Source organism: Phytophthora infestans, genomic scaffold (assembly GCF_000142945.1).
Source record: "Phytophthora infestans T30-4 supercont1.11 genomic scaffold, whole genome shotgun sequence".
NCBI classification, from domain to species: domain Eukaryota; phylum Oomycota; class Peronosporomycetes; order Peronosporales; family Peronosporaceae; genus Phytophthora; species Phytophthora infestans.
The window spans coordinates 578,046-594,326 of NW_003303748.1; positions in this window are offsets into that span (position 1 = coordinate 578,046).

Here is a 16,281-nt window from a genome sequence, read left to right on the forward strand (position 1 = left end):
GTGCTTCCCCTCCTCCTCGAACTAATAGTTCGGAGCTACGGCGAACAGTCTGAGATTGAAGTCCCGTCGATTGGTCGAGCCAGAGATGTATTGTCCGTTGAGAAAATTTTTCGGAAAGTGTTAATTTGCTTTCATTCTTCATTCCGCATTCCACCATCCAGCGACCAAGCCATTGCTTTTCTACATCAATCATGAAGCTGTCTTCGACTTCGTGATCGCGGCAGCGTTGGTTTTGTGGCGCACGGCGCTCTCTCATCACCCACAGACATTACCAATGGTTTAAATGCAAACTTGGCTCCCAGCCACGATCAACCAAGTGAGCATAGTCGACTTTTACGAGGTCACAAACGTCACAGTACGCTCCACAACAACCACATTAACGAAGAGAGGCTTAACGTCAGCAAAATTACGAAGATGCTGACCGACAGTGGCTATCGGGGAGACAAGTTTTACTAATGGATATACACCTCGAAATTGTCTGACGATGTCGTTTACAAAAAGCTGAGGGCTGACGAAAACCCGACATTTCAGACTCTTTTCTACAAATACTAGAGCTATTGATTCGGTCGAGTAAAGCTGGGGTGCTTTTGCATTGATCTTACTGCTAAATCGGTGGGTGTTTCTAATTTCAATCCATACTACTTCACCAACATACATTTTTTTCAATTTGAGTAGACCATTAAATACGCTGGGAAGCTTTTAGCATTATATCGTACAGGGGTGCCACAGCAACCTGTACTCCCGCACGATTTCATGATGAAGACCGCGGTCGTTGGAGCAAACGTGTCCTCTGTCGACATGAGATCAGCTTGTGAAAAAGTTAAGGTCGCGATTAGAAATGGACCCATGCTACATGTTATTTCTTGGACCAACAGGACCGCAGGTGACAATAAGGTATTACATGATATTTCTTGAGGACCGCAGGTGACAATAAGAAATTACATGATATTTCTTGGACCAACAGGTGACTAAAAGAAAAATACTAATGACGGATCGGGTCTGAAAAAAACACGCTCGATGCATTAGTTTATCGGGTGATAGAGTGCGAGCCCGCCGCAAGGGTCGCTGCTGGTAACGGCACAGTACATGTAACGGATGCTGTAATCTGTTAGACGGAGGCGAGCGGGTCTCCCACACAAAACCTGTACAATTGCGATACATGTTTCAGGAATAAATGTACAGAAAAAATTGTGTCAAATAATGTGTCCCAAACGAGTCCTAAATGTCCTATTTGTCAAAATGAGATTTTCCTAGTACGATATTACCTGTCCCCGGGATTTTGGACTTTTGTTTTTTTGACATTTTAGGACTCGTTTAGGACGTATTACTTTCTTTTCAAAAATGGATCTGCTCTTCAGATGCTGAGCATGAAAACATGTAAACTGCAAACAATTTAGCGCCGCTTGTTTAGATAAATTACCAACTATTATTAAATGTACACTTCTTTCGTGTTAGATTACCACAACATGCAGCTTGGGCTCAGCTTATGTTAACAGTCCTAGATGCACTTCTCGAGCAGAACAATATCAACAACCTTCATATGACTGGGTACTCGGTGCTAATTCTTAGCAAAAATAAAAATCCTCTCATCATTGTTTTTTTAATGGAAGTTCTGCCAAATGTATGAAGTAGATATGTAATCAAGAGGTGTATGTACCTTAAAGAGGACGAAGTGTTCTTGAGCCGTAGACGCGCCATTGAGCAGCTTGTGATGATCCTCATGTCTACCACAACCGCGCTCAGTCTGGCGCAGGTAAAGATTGGGTGATGCTTATTACATCTACGGAAAATGTCCCTGGTATCAGGAAAACGAGGAATGCTACAGTTGATGGAAGAAAGAGAGCAGGGATGATCGCCAATTATCTTTTCTTGGATACCTCAAGTCAGTGTAACACCAAACATTCTTTTTAATGTCAAAGCCAATTTTGAGTGATGACGGCGTAAAAAGGTAGATTCAGCGCATTCGTCATTGGTTCGACCGTATGTGCGATGACAGGCGTCGTCGTCTCGGTTAAGATTCACGATGTGTGAACAAGAACCGGTTGGAGTTGAAAGTTTCCCTAACAAATCAAAGGGATCCTCTGTTACTGCCGGTGAACAAATTGTTAATTTTTGTGATCGCTTCGCGTCGTTCATGGGGAGCTGTATGTCATAAGGATGTGCAGTCAATACTTTTTGGCTCCATCAGAGATAATATACGGCTCTAAACGAGTGTCTTGCGAATCGTTTGACCTAACTAATTCTATACGCACATCAGACGTGAAGGAGAGAGGGCTGCCAAACTCTTTAGACTATTCTTTGGATTTTATCCAGAGTCCTTCCGGTGATGTGATAATGCAGCGATTATGTACATGTATACTCGTGTCATAACAGTTCTGGATCGTTTGAGAGCTCAGTTAAAACAGTCATATAAAACGCTTCCTTTGCACAAATAATATTATGCACGTAGATGAAGAAAATTTACCTTGCTAAACTTGTATGCGATGAGACTGTATTGTGACCTGCCAGAAACCATTTATCCAAGCCGCACACGCTATCTATCTTCGCGCGACAATGACCAGATCTTTGCGTTGGGTCGGGGTGAAAGCAAGCACATTTTACTCAAGTGTCAATTAATGTACAAGTGTCAATATCACATTTAGTAGTGCGCTGTAGATACAGCTAAGACAGCTCGGCACCACGGCAGTTTGGGAAGAAGGCGGAGTGACCGATATCAGGGATCGGAAAAAATAACTTTTTGGGCAAAAATACGTACAATAGTGGGGACAATATTTATTATTAAAGCAAAGTGCAAAAAATAAATGCAAAAATTGTGCAATAATACCCAATACAATACCTTAAAAGACTTAGTAAGAAGATTATAGAGAAACAAAGTCAAAGAACTGGTGTCTACGTGGGCCAACTATTGTGTATTCTCGCTCTTTCCGACTGCGACTTTGTTTTCAAACTCTTTTCAATCTCACTTCGCTATTTACTAGCATTTCCACAGCTCAAGACCAGCAACTTTCTCTTTTGCAACCCTCCAGCATCACTATGCCCACAAGTACTGACATCTGTGCTTTCTTCTTTGAAGCGGGAGCCGACTATCGCTACACGTGCAAGATCTGTAACGGAGCTCGCAAGCAGGCCCTACTCCAACCTGCTCTCTTACTTGGGCACCAGGCACCCTGACTACTTGACAGAGATGGCTACATCTCGCCGTGCGGAGAACGGAACGATGGAGTCCTATGGCTTCGTCTCAGAGGCGGTGGACCATTTGTACAGATGTTTGTGGTGCGTAACTTGCCTCTCTGCGAAGTGGATGACCCGCTCACGCGTGAGATGTCGCGTCTGCGATCTACAAGTTCGAAGACACTGGAGGAAAATATGCATCTTGCTGCCGCCAAAGTCGGCTTGATACTCGAGGAGGAGATGGGCGATGCATTTGACATCATTTTCGACGGGTGGACGCATGGCCCTACGCATTTTGTCGCATTGTTCTGCGTCTACACGCACGGTGGCACATTCCGTCGTCGATTGCCATCGATTTCGCCAGTCGTTGAGGAGACGCATATGCCCAATATATTCATTGTATTGCAAAGTAATTATTATTGTTTCCTGTTGTATTGCAGTCGCTATTACGCAGGTGATCGTTCTTCCGTAAAATAAAACATTTTATTTCCCGATCCCTGTCCGATATATGTGATAGTGTAGCGTCACGCCTACGTGAACTCGTACGGGCAACCCAATCTTGATCTTTGCACTGCACAGACGGACTTTGAAGGAGACCAAGCAAGGACTGTATCGTGCAGGAGAAACACAGTGTGCGATGTAGTCCTAGCGGCGGGATGCATACCCCCAACTGGGCAGTTACAAGAAGTTTCGTCCTATTGAGAAGATGTGCTGACACAACTTAAGTTGCCCGTCATTGACGAACGATATAGAGAGGCAACTCCTTACCTAGGTCTATCAGGATTAAAATGACGCTACATTGGACGCGAATGTAGCTAGGGTTATCACATTAAAGTGTGAAGATGCAAAATGTTGCAAAATGATTGGGCAGCAAGAGAGGTGCCTGAAATGAGCAGTCTTCGTTGCTAATGCGACAGAGTAAACTACTACGAGCGGTCGTCCGCAACGGGCGCATGTAGATTAATGTGAGAGTGCTGCGGACAAACTTTAAAGAGGTTGGTATGGCCTGTGGTGGGAATAGAGAGAATTTTAATAATAATTATATATGATCACGACTACTTTAGTAATCTAACCTACAGACCAACATAGATGCAGCATGCCATGACGTACATGTACACCGGCGAAGAATATAATGACACTTTTCTTTAAGCATGTGAAATTGGATATAGTTCCCTGAATTGTACACTAAATTTTGAATCTCAAAAATTGATAAAATATTGAGCTCATAACACTCCTAAATGTATCGTCATTTTGAGGGCCCGAAAATGGAGATAATATTTTTGAGCGATAACAACTTCTTCAGTTTTTAGCATTCCGTCACTTATAAGTGCTCAAGAGATAGAGTAGACGCCCCGCTTTCGTTTAGAGTGCTTAAATTGCGATTCGTAGTTAGGCTCGTAAGTATCATTTTATACAGGTGTAAATTTGTACTTCTATTGTGTTTGAAATCATTATTCGCCAAGAAAAAGGTGTGTCGTATACCACGCAAAGGGGTAAGTTTGACAGCTCATAAAAAGAATGGTTCGCATCAGATGATCACATGTATCAAACTAGGCGTGTTTGCTCTATAGTTGTCAGGCAATATTCTGCTGTGAGCCGTTGCCAGACATTTCTTCCTCTATGCATTTCTGCGACCTGAGAGCATAGAAAGTGCTGAAATAGAAACACCTTATAGTAACCGTATGTTGCGGTGCTGTCGATCGCAGCCTGGTACAGCTCTCTTCACGATGCCAATGAAGCCATTGTACTACTCGCAAATGACCTGTGCGTGTAGCATCATGCACCACTGCAGTAATGCAATCTTCCGTTTTGTTACGATGAAAATACGCAGGCCTCTTTAATGGTTGGGATCTCACATTTCCCAGTATAAAGCCTAAGGTGGCTGGGATTAGCCAAAGGGTGATTTGTTTTCAGACAGACGGTAAGATCCCGAGGACGATCCTGCTATTGCTAGATAGACAGTAGCTAGGCAGTAATCAGACCTCACTTTGCATTTTGCAACGTTGTGCAAAAACACCAGCTCTCCGAGATCCTCGCACCTCTCCTTTACCTATGTATTGCCATTATAGATAGGTTGTTTTTTTATACATAAAAAAGAACATATATTAAACCGATTTTTTTGCTTATTTTTGCCGTCATGTTTTTTTTTTGGGTAATACTCGTTGTTACCCCTGCTTGCGTTTCTGCTCCATCTCCAGCGCTGCTGCACCCAGTCTCAGCTCTTTAATCGTCGTCTACGTTGGGAAAGAGAATGTTGTCGTCGATGTCCAAAGGAGTTGACACTAAAGACAAAGCAGCCTCTAAGATTTCTTGTTCCATCAACTCCGCTTCAGCTAGAACTTCGTGGAATACAAACTCCCATAAGCCCTGGTATTCTGGTGGAAGCCGCAGAAATGGCGCATTTCACGAGTGCTCTATCCGCTCAAGTACAAATAGGGGGGGGGCGTGAAAACGTGCATGTAGAAGAGTCGGATTGATGCGTCGCTGAGTGGCAAATTCTCTAAACGTCCTACGAGTCTGGCCTTTATCGGTATACCCCTTGCTGTCAGAGTGACGTAGCGCTGCACGTAGGTTCCTCTGCTCCGGATCAAGCGTACGACGTCGTTTGCCAAGGGTACGGTTCATTCTTCGTAAAGCCTGGATGTCGTTCTCGTCCGACAACTTAGACGGGTTCGATGACGCATTCATTTGCCTAACATCAATATCTGTGTCGCTTGCCGTCATTTCGGCTGATCACCTGAGGGTCCCGATATAGATCTAATGTGTTTTTCTTGCGCGATACCACGCTGAGAGCGGAGGGTCGAATAAGAGTGCTACGATCGTCGGGAGCAAATAGAACCAACAGCTGTGCTCAAATCGATGCAATCAGATTGCTCTACGTTTCGCGACATGCACCAATAATAACAACCTGAGGATGTAGTAGTTGGTTCGGGTTTAAAATCATATCCGATTTCGTTACGCCAGCCTGAGGTGCGTAGGTAATTGGCTCGGCGTTGATACCCAGCAGCGGTTCCGTCGGTGGTATTGTCACTGACTTCTCCCCGGGTAGGACGTTAAGCCAAGTGTCTTGAGCGTTAACACCGTAGGTCCACTACGCCGAATGCGGCCCTTGCATTGGAACAAAGGCGACATGATGAGCCTCGTAGCTGCCTGACCCCAGCAACCCTTTGGACGCTTCGACAGCACGAAACTCGATCGTCAAACTGGAAGCATTCAGCCCTTGACCATCACCTTCGGCGTGGAGCCCCACAGCTCGCACAATTGCATGGTCGTCTTGAGCTCGTATTAACCGAACGTAGCTGAGTCTTACGCATGAGTAGGTCCACCCGACACGAGCGTGTTGATATGAGTGGACTCGGTGCCATGTCAGTGGCAATTATTGAACTGTCTTTTTGATCTTTTCGGCAAAAAAATCGAATTTCGGTTCAAAATGTTTCTTTTGCGTTTTTTTTGTGGTTTTTTTTGTCAACGTTGCCATTTCACCATAGTCCTTCGGAACTCGTCGCAAGTGGACTAAATGACTAACCAATCGTGCTTGGTTGTGCCTTGGGTCCTTGCCTTTCGCGTTGGGCATTATCAATTCTTCAATCAATGGGTCGGGTACGCAAAGAAGGTGTGTGGTCTCATTTCAAGGATCATCCCAAGGGAAAGTATAAGACTCGGCGAGTGAAGTGTAATCACTGCACTACAACCATGTCTGCGATGGTGAAACAAATGCAGCGCCATATCATCAACTGCGAGAAGATATTGCGTGGGTGGGGGCGCATGCTACTTGAAGACAACGTTTTGGTGGAGGATTTGGAGCGTCAGTCAGAAGGAGCTCAAGCTTTGCGATCTATGGCTCAGCAACTGGAGGCAAAGGTGTCTCCACACTATAGCAAGGACGAGCGCGATGCACTGGATCGATCATTTGCAAGGGCGATGCACGAAAGTGGAGGCACCTCTACAGCGACAACGTTTTGAGCAGCACATGGTCTCGGACTTTGTGATGAAGGCGGGTCTACAAAGTGGAGGTGGGGATGCACGTATCGACAGTGGAGAAGCTCCTGAACCAGCCGACGAGGTCGAAACAGCAGACGCCGAAGAAGATATTGCTATACGCGGCCTCTCACTGATGCACGGTCGACCTGTATGACCAAATCTAGAATCCGATACCAGCTATTCGAACTACGCATGCTTCGATCTGCGCCGGCGGCTGCTTCCTGTGCTGACGTAAACAGTTCACTTCGAGGCCTGCGAGTGTTCGTACACGATTCTAGATCGACGCAATTACGGACCTCATCGACAGCGAACGTGCCTTTGTCAAAGGAATACCTGAGTCAGACACTGTAGGCTAGCGGCTTATGGGGTACTGGATAACCTCCATGTTCGAGAAGCTTCGTGGTATCGGGGTATCTTGTAACCTCGGGGGGGGGGGAGGGGGATGTACAACACGAGCTCTCACGCACCGATAAAGACTTACAAGAGCTATTAGGTTTACGCCGCTCTCCAACTGGATGCGAAGCGACGCACAGTCTGAGTCATACACACCACGACGGACGACGGGGAAAGTGTCAGCGTCGACAAACAGCCATGCCCGCCCTTGTCCTGCCCTCCGTTCCGCGGCAAGGCGACAAAAGACTCTGCATGAAGCTCTTCGCAGTCATGGGATGCTGTGGTAATGACAACGATGGCTATTTCAACAACAAACGAGCTCACTTCTGACCCAAGCTACTACTGGATGTTGTGAAGGACTATCGCTCACAAAACGTCAACGGCCTAACGCCTGACACTAAGCAGGTATTATTAACGGACAATGCCATGCGCTACAGTAAGTGCTGACATGGTCGCTCTCAGCATAGGGATAATTACACACGCTCGGTATCTACTATTCCGTTCCTTCAGCGTCTAGCCGATATCAGCGAGGAAGCCAGACTCGAATAACTACGTGAGTTTGTATCTTAATTTGACCCCCCCCTTATTCTTCAAAGAGAAGCCAAAATTGACACCATGCTTGCTTAGTTCTTGTCCGACCTTGCCATACGATCTCGTCTGCCACTTCCTGTATTTGTCCGATAAGTGCGTGGTCTAACGAAGACAGACGTTAGGCTCAACAAGTCGCTATACGATGTCCTCGTTCCTTTCGGCTCTCACCTCCAAGCATTTGTACCATAGCTGGAATCTCGCGAAGGCGCGAAACCACACTGGAACTAAACGCGATTCAACGATCAACCATGCGGGTCCCGTACCCATAAAAGCGCTAGTCAACATGCAAACGCTGTACGCAGACACATTCGGAAAGGCCAGCATGACGGTCGCTATCTGGTGCTTAATGAATGCGCACTTGAGCTCTGGTCGGAACGCCTCATTAGCCCCATCGGTGTGGTTGAGGAAGCGGGCAGCGATACTCGCATGATCAAAGATTACTGTTACCCACAGGGATCATCGGTAAACGATTTCACCGACCGAGCAGCTTCCTGCACATCACTTTCAACCCGCCTCCTCTAATGTAGCACGTCGCTATTCACAAGTTGCGGTCTCAGTACCTCGACGCGGCGGTGCTCTTGATGCTCGGAGACGTCTCCGGTGCGCTCCGACACGTGACGTCGGCTCCCGAATCCGACGTACACATGTTTGTCTTCCAATTTGATGGCTACGTAGTCATTGAGCTTTCCTGTGGATTCGGCCGGCGTGGCCCACCAGCCTTCTACTTCCGTGCGGGCTCAGTTATTAACAATTTGAACGAGTCTTCGCCCCTTCCTAACAGTGCCTTAAGCGCTCTGGGTAACCTAGAGGAAAACTTGTGGCGCCACAATCCCACATGCGTTAAAGTTAACCGTGATCATCGCTGTACAAAGGCCAGTTCTGGCCTTCGAATGGCAATGGCGGTCCTCGGTCCTGTGACGATTAATGACGAAACGTTCACTCTATGGGGTACGAACAACAAGGCACGTGGTCTACAATGAAGCACATGCAACGGTACAGCTTCAAAGCCCGACGCCAAACCCGACAAAGCGAAATACACTGTCAAGAAAGCCATCGAAGCTGGACGCACGAAAAAAAAAAGAACTAAACAAGCTTCTCGGTGTGTTCCGACATGCTACTACGTAGTTGCCACCAGCAAGAGCATTCTACCAGCGTGTTCCCGTGGCATCGAATGCCGACCCATAATTCGGATGCCAAGTAATACAGCCTGCACTACTTGACGACTTACGCTGGTTTCGCGCCGTCCGTCAGCACAAAAATCACTTCAATGGAATTCCCGTCGCTCGGTTTGCCGATGCCGCAACACCCAGTATTTACGTTAACATGGACGTTTTTGGAACCGGGCTCTGCGTCCTTGAATCACAAAGCAAAACCTTTATCAGAATACAGTACAGTGCAAAAGCGATCGCAAAATTGCATTCAGGCACCGTCGAATACTGGATCGACGTCCGCGAGCATTACACCGCAGTACTAGCTGTTCTCTACTAGGGTCCACTATGACAGGAAAACGCACGGCGGTCGTACAGTTCCACATCGACAACACCAGTGTAGTTGCCTGGGCAACTCGCCACATGAGCCGCCACTCAACTGCGAAACGCTTTAATCGACTACTATCACTCACCAAATTTGAGTAGCAGTAGACGTTATCAGCAGAGCACATTGCTAGTGAATTAAACAGGATGTCCAACGCAGGGACTCGCGCATGGGCACATGAGCATTCTCTTTGATGAACTAATCTGTCTTCATCCTGGTTACTGTTGGAGGTACGTACTATCTATTCGGACGCTGGGAGCAGCTCTGCGTAACCAATCTCTCGTACCGATCTATTCGGACGCTGGGAGCAGCTCTGCGTAACCAATCTCTCACATGGTCTATCAACGACAAATGCTACGATCATTGGCAACGATGGGGAAGCTTCTTGCGATGCGCTGGCTGCCCTGGCTGAAGCCAACGGTACTGGCAGCTCAAACCACCTGGCGTACTTTGCAGGGTACCTGTGGAAGTGTGGGTGGACCTATCCGGCACTGGCAATCAATGTCCGACCATCCTATTGAAGTTGTCAAGTGTTTATGGCTTTACCGTCGTTTTTGTGACTTTGACTTAACGTGCTCGCCTAGCCTCAATGTACCGCTTCAAGAAATAAAGCGTATGTCCAAGTCATTAAGAAAAAATCGCCAGTCACACCCGTATTTCCCTGACTGCTTCGCTGTTTCCTCGACTTGGATCGTTCGCATGGTCGTCTCGTGCGGGGCAGCGCGCTCCTCGGCTATTAGAAACATTGAAAAGTGGAATCTCCCTAAAAAATATTGTCCGAGAATGTAGGACGTTCACTATACCGACGCACGCGGAGATCCAATCGCTACAGAACTCGCCACGTCGATGATGATTGGCCTGCGAAAAACGATAACTACGAACAATGCGCCTGGAGAACAATATACGCGTCTGCGTCTGGAGATCGACCCCTGTGTCCAGTACGAGCACTGAAACACGTGATGCGGGCTCGACGGGACCTGGTTGTTGCCAACCATACGTACCTCTGAGACAATCTTGGTGCTGATGACGGCGGTAAAGCTCTCAAGAATGTCGCAACGCGAGCCGGCGTTGCGAAGACAAACTACTCTACACACGCTTTAGCGGCGGTGTCCCCGCCTTGCTAGCCAGGAAGGCCGACAGCCTGTCATTCAAGATACTAGAATGGTGGAGGTCGCGCTGCTTCGAAGAGTACCCCATGCTTGCGCCTGTGTCGATAGTCAGCCTGTCAAGTCGTATGATATCGCTATTCAAGTTCACGTGCGGACCAGCATCAAAACTGGGGAGAATCGATCCGAGGGCTGCTCCATTGAAGTTTTGTATGTGGGGTGGGGGGCGGAGGGTGTAGCTGCAACATCCCATTAGAGTCACAACGAAGGATACAGTGGCAGGGCTGTGGTCGTCAAGTATCTTAATACACTAATTGTCGGAAATGGACCCAATTCCCCGCACCGTTGCACAATTAAATATTCCATTCGTGTGGGACAATTTTGATGGACGCATGTACTTATGAGGTACAGTGCGCTCTTCGCAAGATGTCAAGTATGCCATCGAATTTGGCTCGATTTTTCAATTCAATCAGATATACTTATGCAGTAGAGTTATGTAGTCCCTCCCATGGGATCTACTACATTGTTAACATTTCAATACGTATATGCTATATTCACTAGGGGTCGTTTTCTTATATTGTCCCACATCTTATACCACATTCCATGTTTCCTCACGCGTCCAGTTGGCCAATATGTGCGGGGGTAAGCTGTGTGTATTGTCCGTTTGCAGCTATGGCATTCATTGCTGCCTTCGTATTGGAGACGGCCGACTCGTCACTTCATCTTTGTTAGAAGTATATTTATATACATATCAATTTTTGGAGGATGTGAAGATGTGGCTGCTTTAACAAATATAGATGGAGGCAACACATAATTTCATTCTAAAGCATCCAAGAGCGCATTAAGGGAAGGAAATGCCTGATCTGGGTTTTTAGGTCTTGCTCTCGCCAGCAATAATTGTAGCAGGAGCAATAGCTGGGGTAGCTCAGTTAAAACATAGAGATGGGAAAAATTGTGCTATCATATTTTGGTTTTCAAGTTCAGTAAATTACATCGTAATACAGGACAGACCATTAAATCATATCGACCTCAATACACATATGCGGTCACCTTTCTTGCTGATCCGAGCTGTCCACTAAACTTGATCTTTGCCACAAGGCCTCTAACCCATGCATCCTCAAGGTCGAAACTATGCGCCCTCCCAGTTGATCTACATCGTTGGAAGGGGAGGGGGGGGGTCAGAGGCGACCTGAAGGCTTTGAAGATCATGCAGCCCGTTCGGGAGATCAGCGTAGTTGTGGCTGAAAATAGGTAAGACTGGCTGCCACCGTGAGCTGTCGGTGACGGATTGACTGAAAGTGATAGGCTTCAAACTATTCGATACCTATATTTTAACGCAAATACAAGTGGGACGTTATTACTGGCTGAAAACTAACCAATAAGCAATAATGGCTCTGACAACTGTCTGTCGTCAATTTTTATCTACCGGACAGATGCAAAATTATCCGGACGATCGTCCTCATTGTTAAATTTGCTAGCTCATGAGCACGACACTAAAATGCAAAGAAAAGATAGTGATTTTCATAGCCCAGAGGGTGCTTCAGGCCATCTATAAAACAGTCTGTTTGGCCACTCTTTGGCATTTTGCGTCATCTCTAAATCTCGTACCTATCTGAGAAAAACTGTGTATAATGCATAGGTCCGATAAGGTCATCTGGTCCGATAACTTTTGGTATGGCCCCCCTGTATCTAGCTTCGCTTAATAATACATCCCGGTATAATCATCTTTTAAATGCCCCAGGCACGTGCCCCGTCTTCCAGATATATTTTTAAAAAATATGTTTTATTGTTTTTATTTATGAGCGCCAAATAAAAGGGAACTTAATCTCTGAACTTGACGCTTGACTTACAAGGATTCGAACTCTGTACCCGAACGACATGGCTATCGATTCTCAGCAGCCTGCTTAGTCCTCTTCGATGACCCAATGAGGTGGGTAATTGGCATTTATCCAGGCGCGTATCTGCGATGAGTCCTTGTCAGACGCTGCTTCAATCGTTTTAATTGTGCATTTCTGAGAGCATTGAAAGTGCAGAAAGAGAAAAACTTCGAAGTGACCGGACTCTGCAGCGTTGTCAATGGCCGCACTGGTACACCCTTCTTCGCGTTGACAGTGGAGCCATTCTACTACTCGCAAATAGCCTCCGTGTGCAGCGTTATCCATCGCTGCAGCTGTGCAACCTTCCGTTCGGTTACGGTGAAGATACTTGACCACATCCAGATATCCATTCGCTGCTGCCCCATCCATCGCTGCAGCAGTACATCCTTCTTTGCGGGTCTCATGTAGCCATTTAACGACATTGATATGGCCTTTCGTGGCAGCCTGATCCATAGCTTTTGTGGTGCATCCAGCGTCCGTATTGGCATTCAGCCACTGAACCATTTCCAGATGACCATTTCGAGCAGCTCCATCCATTGCAGCAGTTGAGTATCCTTCCTTACGGTGTTCAATAAGCCATTTTACTACTTCGAGATGACCTCCGCCAGCGGCAGCATCAATGGCTAAAACTGAACAACCTTCAGAGCGATTACAGTGAAGCCACTGAATGACTTCTAGATGTCCGTTAGCAGCTGCACCGTTCATTGCTGCCTTGGAGCATATTGGAGACGGTCGGTTCGTCATTTCTAGAGAAGTATCTATCGAACTCTGCCAGTTGTGGAGATATTGCAGAACTTCGAGGTGTCCATTTCTCGCTGCGTCGTCCATGGCAGCTGACACCGTTTCGCCAGTCGCGTCCACGAATAAATTGACCTCTTGGGCATCACCGTATTCATCACAGAGCCATTGTACGACCTCAAGGTTGCCTTTGCCTGCAACGATTGCTAACGTCATGCACGAGACTACCGCAGCTACTTCGTCCATATCTAAAAAAATTTCGATTTGACGAAGCTGATTGAACTGTTCTTCTCTCTGACGGGCACATTCGACGGTAGTCGTAGGTGTTTGCGTCCGAGCACGAAGATACTTCGCTACCTTTAGGTGGCCATCAACAGCAGCAATATGAACAGCGAGACTTGCCTCTTCGCCCAAACCGGTAAAGTCCTCCCCGTCTATCCCAACGCCATTGTCTAGTAGCCAACGCACAATCGCCAATTTCCCACATTGTGCTGCAGCTACTACCCACCCCGTCACGCCGTTTAATGGGTGTTTGGAATCTAACCACTTTAGAATGTCAAGACGACCATGCGTAATCGCTTTTTGAGCCGTACGTAGTCTTTGAGATCTCCCAGACCAAAAGCTGATTTTCTTACGCATCAACCACTTTGCCATGAGCACATCCCCGCTAGCTATCGCTGTGCTTAGCACGTGATGCCAGTCATGTTGGATGTTGCCAAGCTGGCCTTTCAGCCACCACATAATGTCACTACGATGACTCGAGATCGCAGCAGACAAAATCTGATTGCCCCACTCAACACGAAAGCCGATATTTGGTTTGGTGGCGGGAGGTAGGCCTGCTAATCCCGTATTGTCATTGTCAAGAAAGAACTGAAGAATAGGAAATGACCCCATGGCTGCAGCCACTTCGACAACATCTGAAGTGACTATTTGTCCCGGAAGGTTGATGCATAGCCACTTCATCATATCCAAGTTTTGGAGACGAACCGCCTCTAGCATTGACTTCGTGAACTCGTGCAGGCGGTAGTGGGGCTCTTGCTGAAGTAGAACGCGTATACTCCAGTTGCACCGCGCATTGTTATTTGAGGTGCTGTTGAAGATACGGTTGAGCAGGTTGAGGGAGTTAAACTTGCACGCCTTGTGCAGCGGCAATTCGACCGAGGAGTCCAAGTAGAGCGAGACGGTGTCGACTACGTGTGATATGTTCGTGAGTCGGGTTTTAGCGTAGAACACCAGCTTCACGATGAGTAGCGGTGCCGTGCCAATGTTCACTTGGGCGACCATCTTGAAATGAAATGAGTATATTTCTCGCACCTTCAGGTGGATAGAAAATAACCTATGCTTCCTATTCGGTAATGAACCTCAATAATTGATGGTGACAACTGTGGTCAACGAGGAATTCCCCAACTCTATCACGATGGATGGCAAGCTGGTAACGCTGCGAATGTTATAGTTGTTTTATGACATAGAATATAGAACAACGTGAAATTGGATCTGGTGTGCAGCGAAACCGAAATTTCGACTAGAACTCCGATATTGATAGTGTCTAAAAAATTAACTCTTTGTTACTCCTACTACATACATTAACGGATATTGGTGTGCGGGTACTGGATATTTATGTAAATATCAGGAAGTAGCAATATTAAACACAAAGATTGCTGAGAAAGTAACCAAATATTAGAAATTTGGGATTATAGAGGAAAACCTTTTATTGGTTATAAAGGTAGAAAGTGAGCTTTTCAACTGGTTTAAAGATGTTGTGACCAGTGTCAGCTATTACGCGCGTGTGGCTGGGCAAAGCCGCATTTACAGCGTACCCAGAGAGAGGTTTTTTCGACAGCGGGGTACGAGGGTATGATATGTGGTTCGAAAGTTGTTTATAAAAAAAATGTCCTATTTATTTTGTAAATTAAGATTACACTTGTCAGTCGTGAACCTCTCTTTCAAACAACGTAGAGTAGCCAAGAGTGTCCAAAACTAATTGCTAAAAACAGTTTTATTTTTTTACCATAAATAACTTTAACCCCTTTATTACCGCGAATTCAGGCCACGAACCGCCTTATTTTACGTCGTAACTTACAGCATACAATTATCTAGGAGTTTGTATTAGTCTGTCTTTTCCACTTGGCTGATCATTAAGGTGGGACTATCAGTTATACAGAGGTTTCCGATTTTTACGTCGTAACACTGACGACGTACTTCAGCATCGCTGACTAACAAGTACACGGATACAACTTAGCCGATCATGTGATCGGGATCACAATCCACAAACACAGTTATAACCGGAACTACACAGCACAGCAATCATATGAAACTCAGCAAAATGCATTAGTAGCATTGCTAAAGACCGTACGGGAGGCTCACTAGCTCTCTTCTTTCTCCTCAGACAAGATTTCTCGACGTGTCTTCTTTCGCACTCCGGCGGCCTTGGGGGCACGGCGCAGAACGACACGCTTACCTAGGTGACTCGGAATTGACGCGCCACATTCGAAGTCGTCGTGCCACACTTGAAAACACGTTGTATCCGTGCCTCTGCGCGCCTTGGGACAGAGGAAGCACTTTGCATCACCCTGCGAGCAGTCTTCACAGTAGTAAGTAGTCTGGTAGCTTTTCTTCTGCTCACCTCGATAGAGGGAGCACACCTTGCAAGAGCGCTGGCGCCGCTTCTGAACGCCCGATACAATCACCCAATCATCAAGCTGCTTGTGTACGTGGGAAGCGTTGCGGCGGCGCTTTGGCGCGCTTGGAGACGGTGATGGCGCTGCTGTTTTGAAGTCTTCGTCCGTGAGCTGCGTGAGCTGCTTGTGCAGCAACTTGTACCAGTCCACGCGCTTCATTGGGGCGACGCCGTCGAGGCGACAGGCCTCCTTGTGTGTGATGTACGCGTTTAC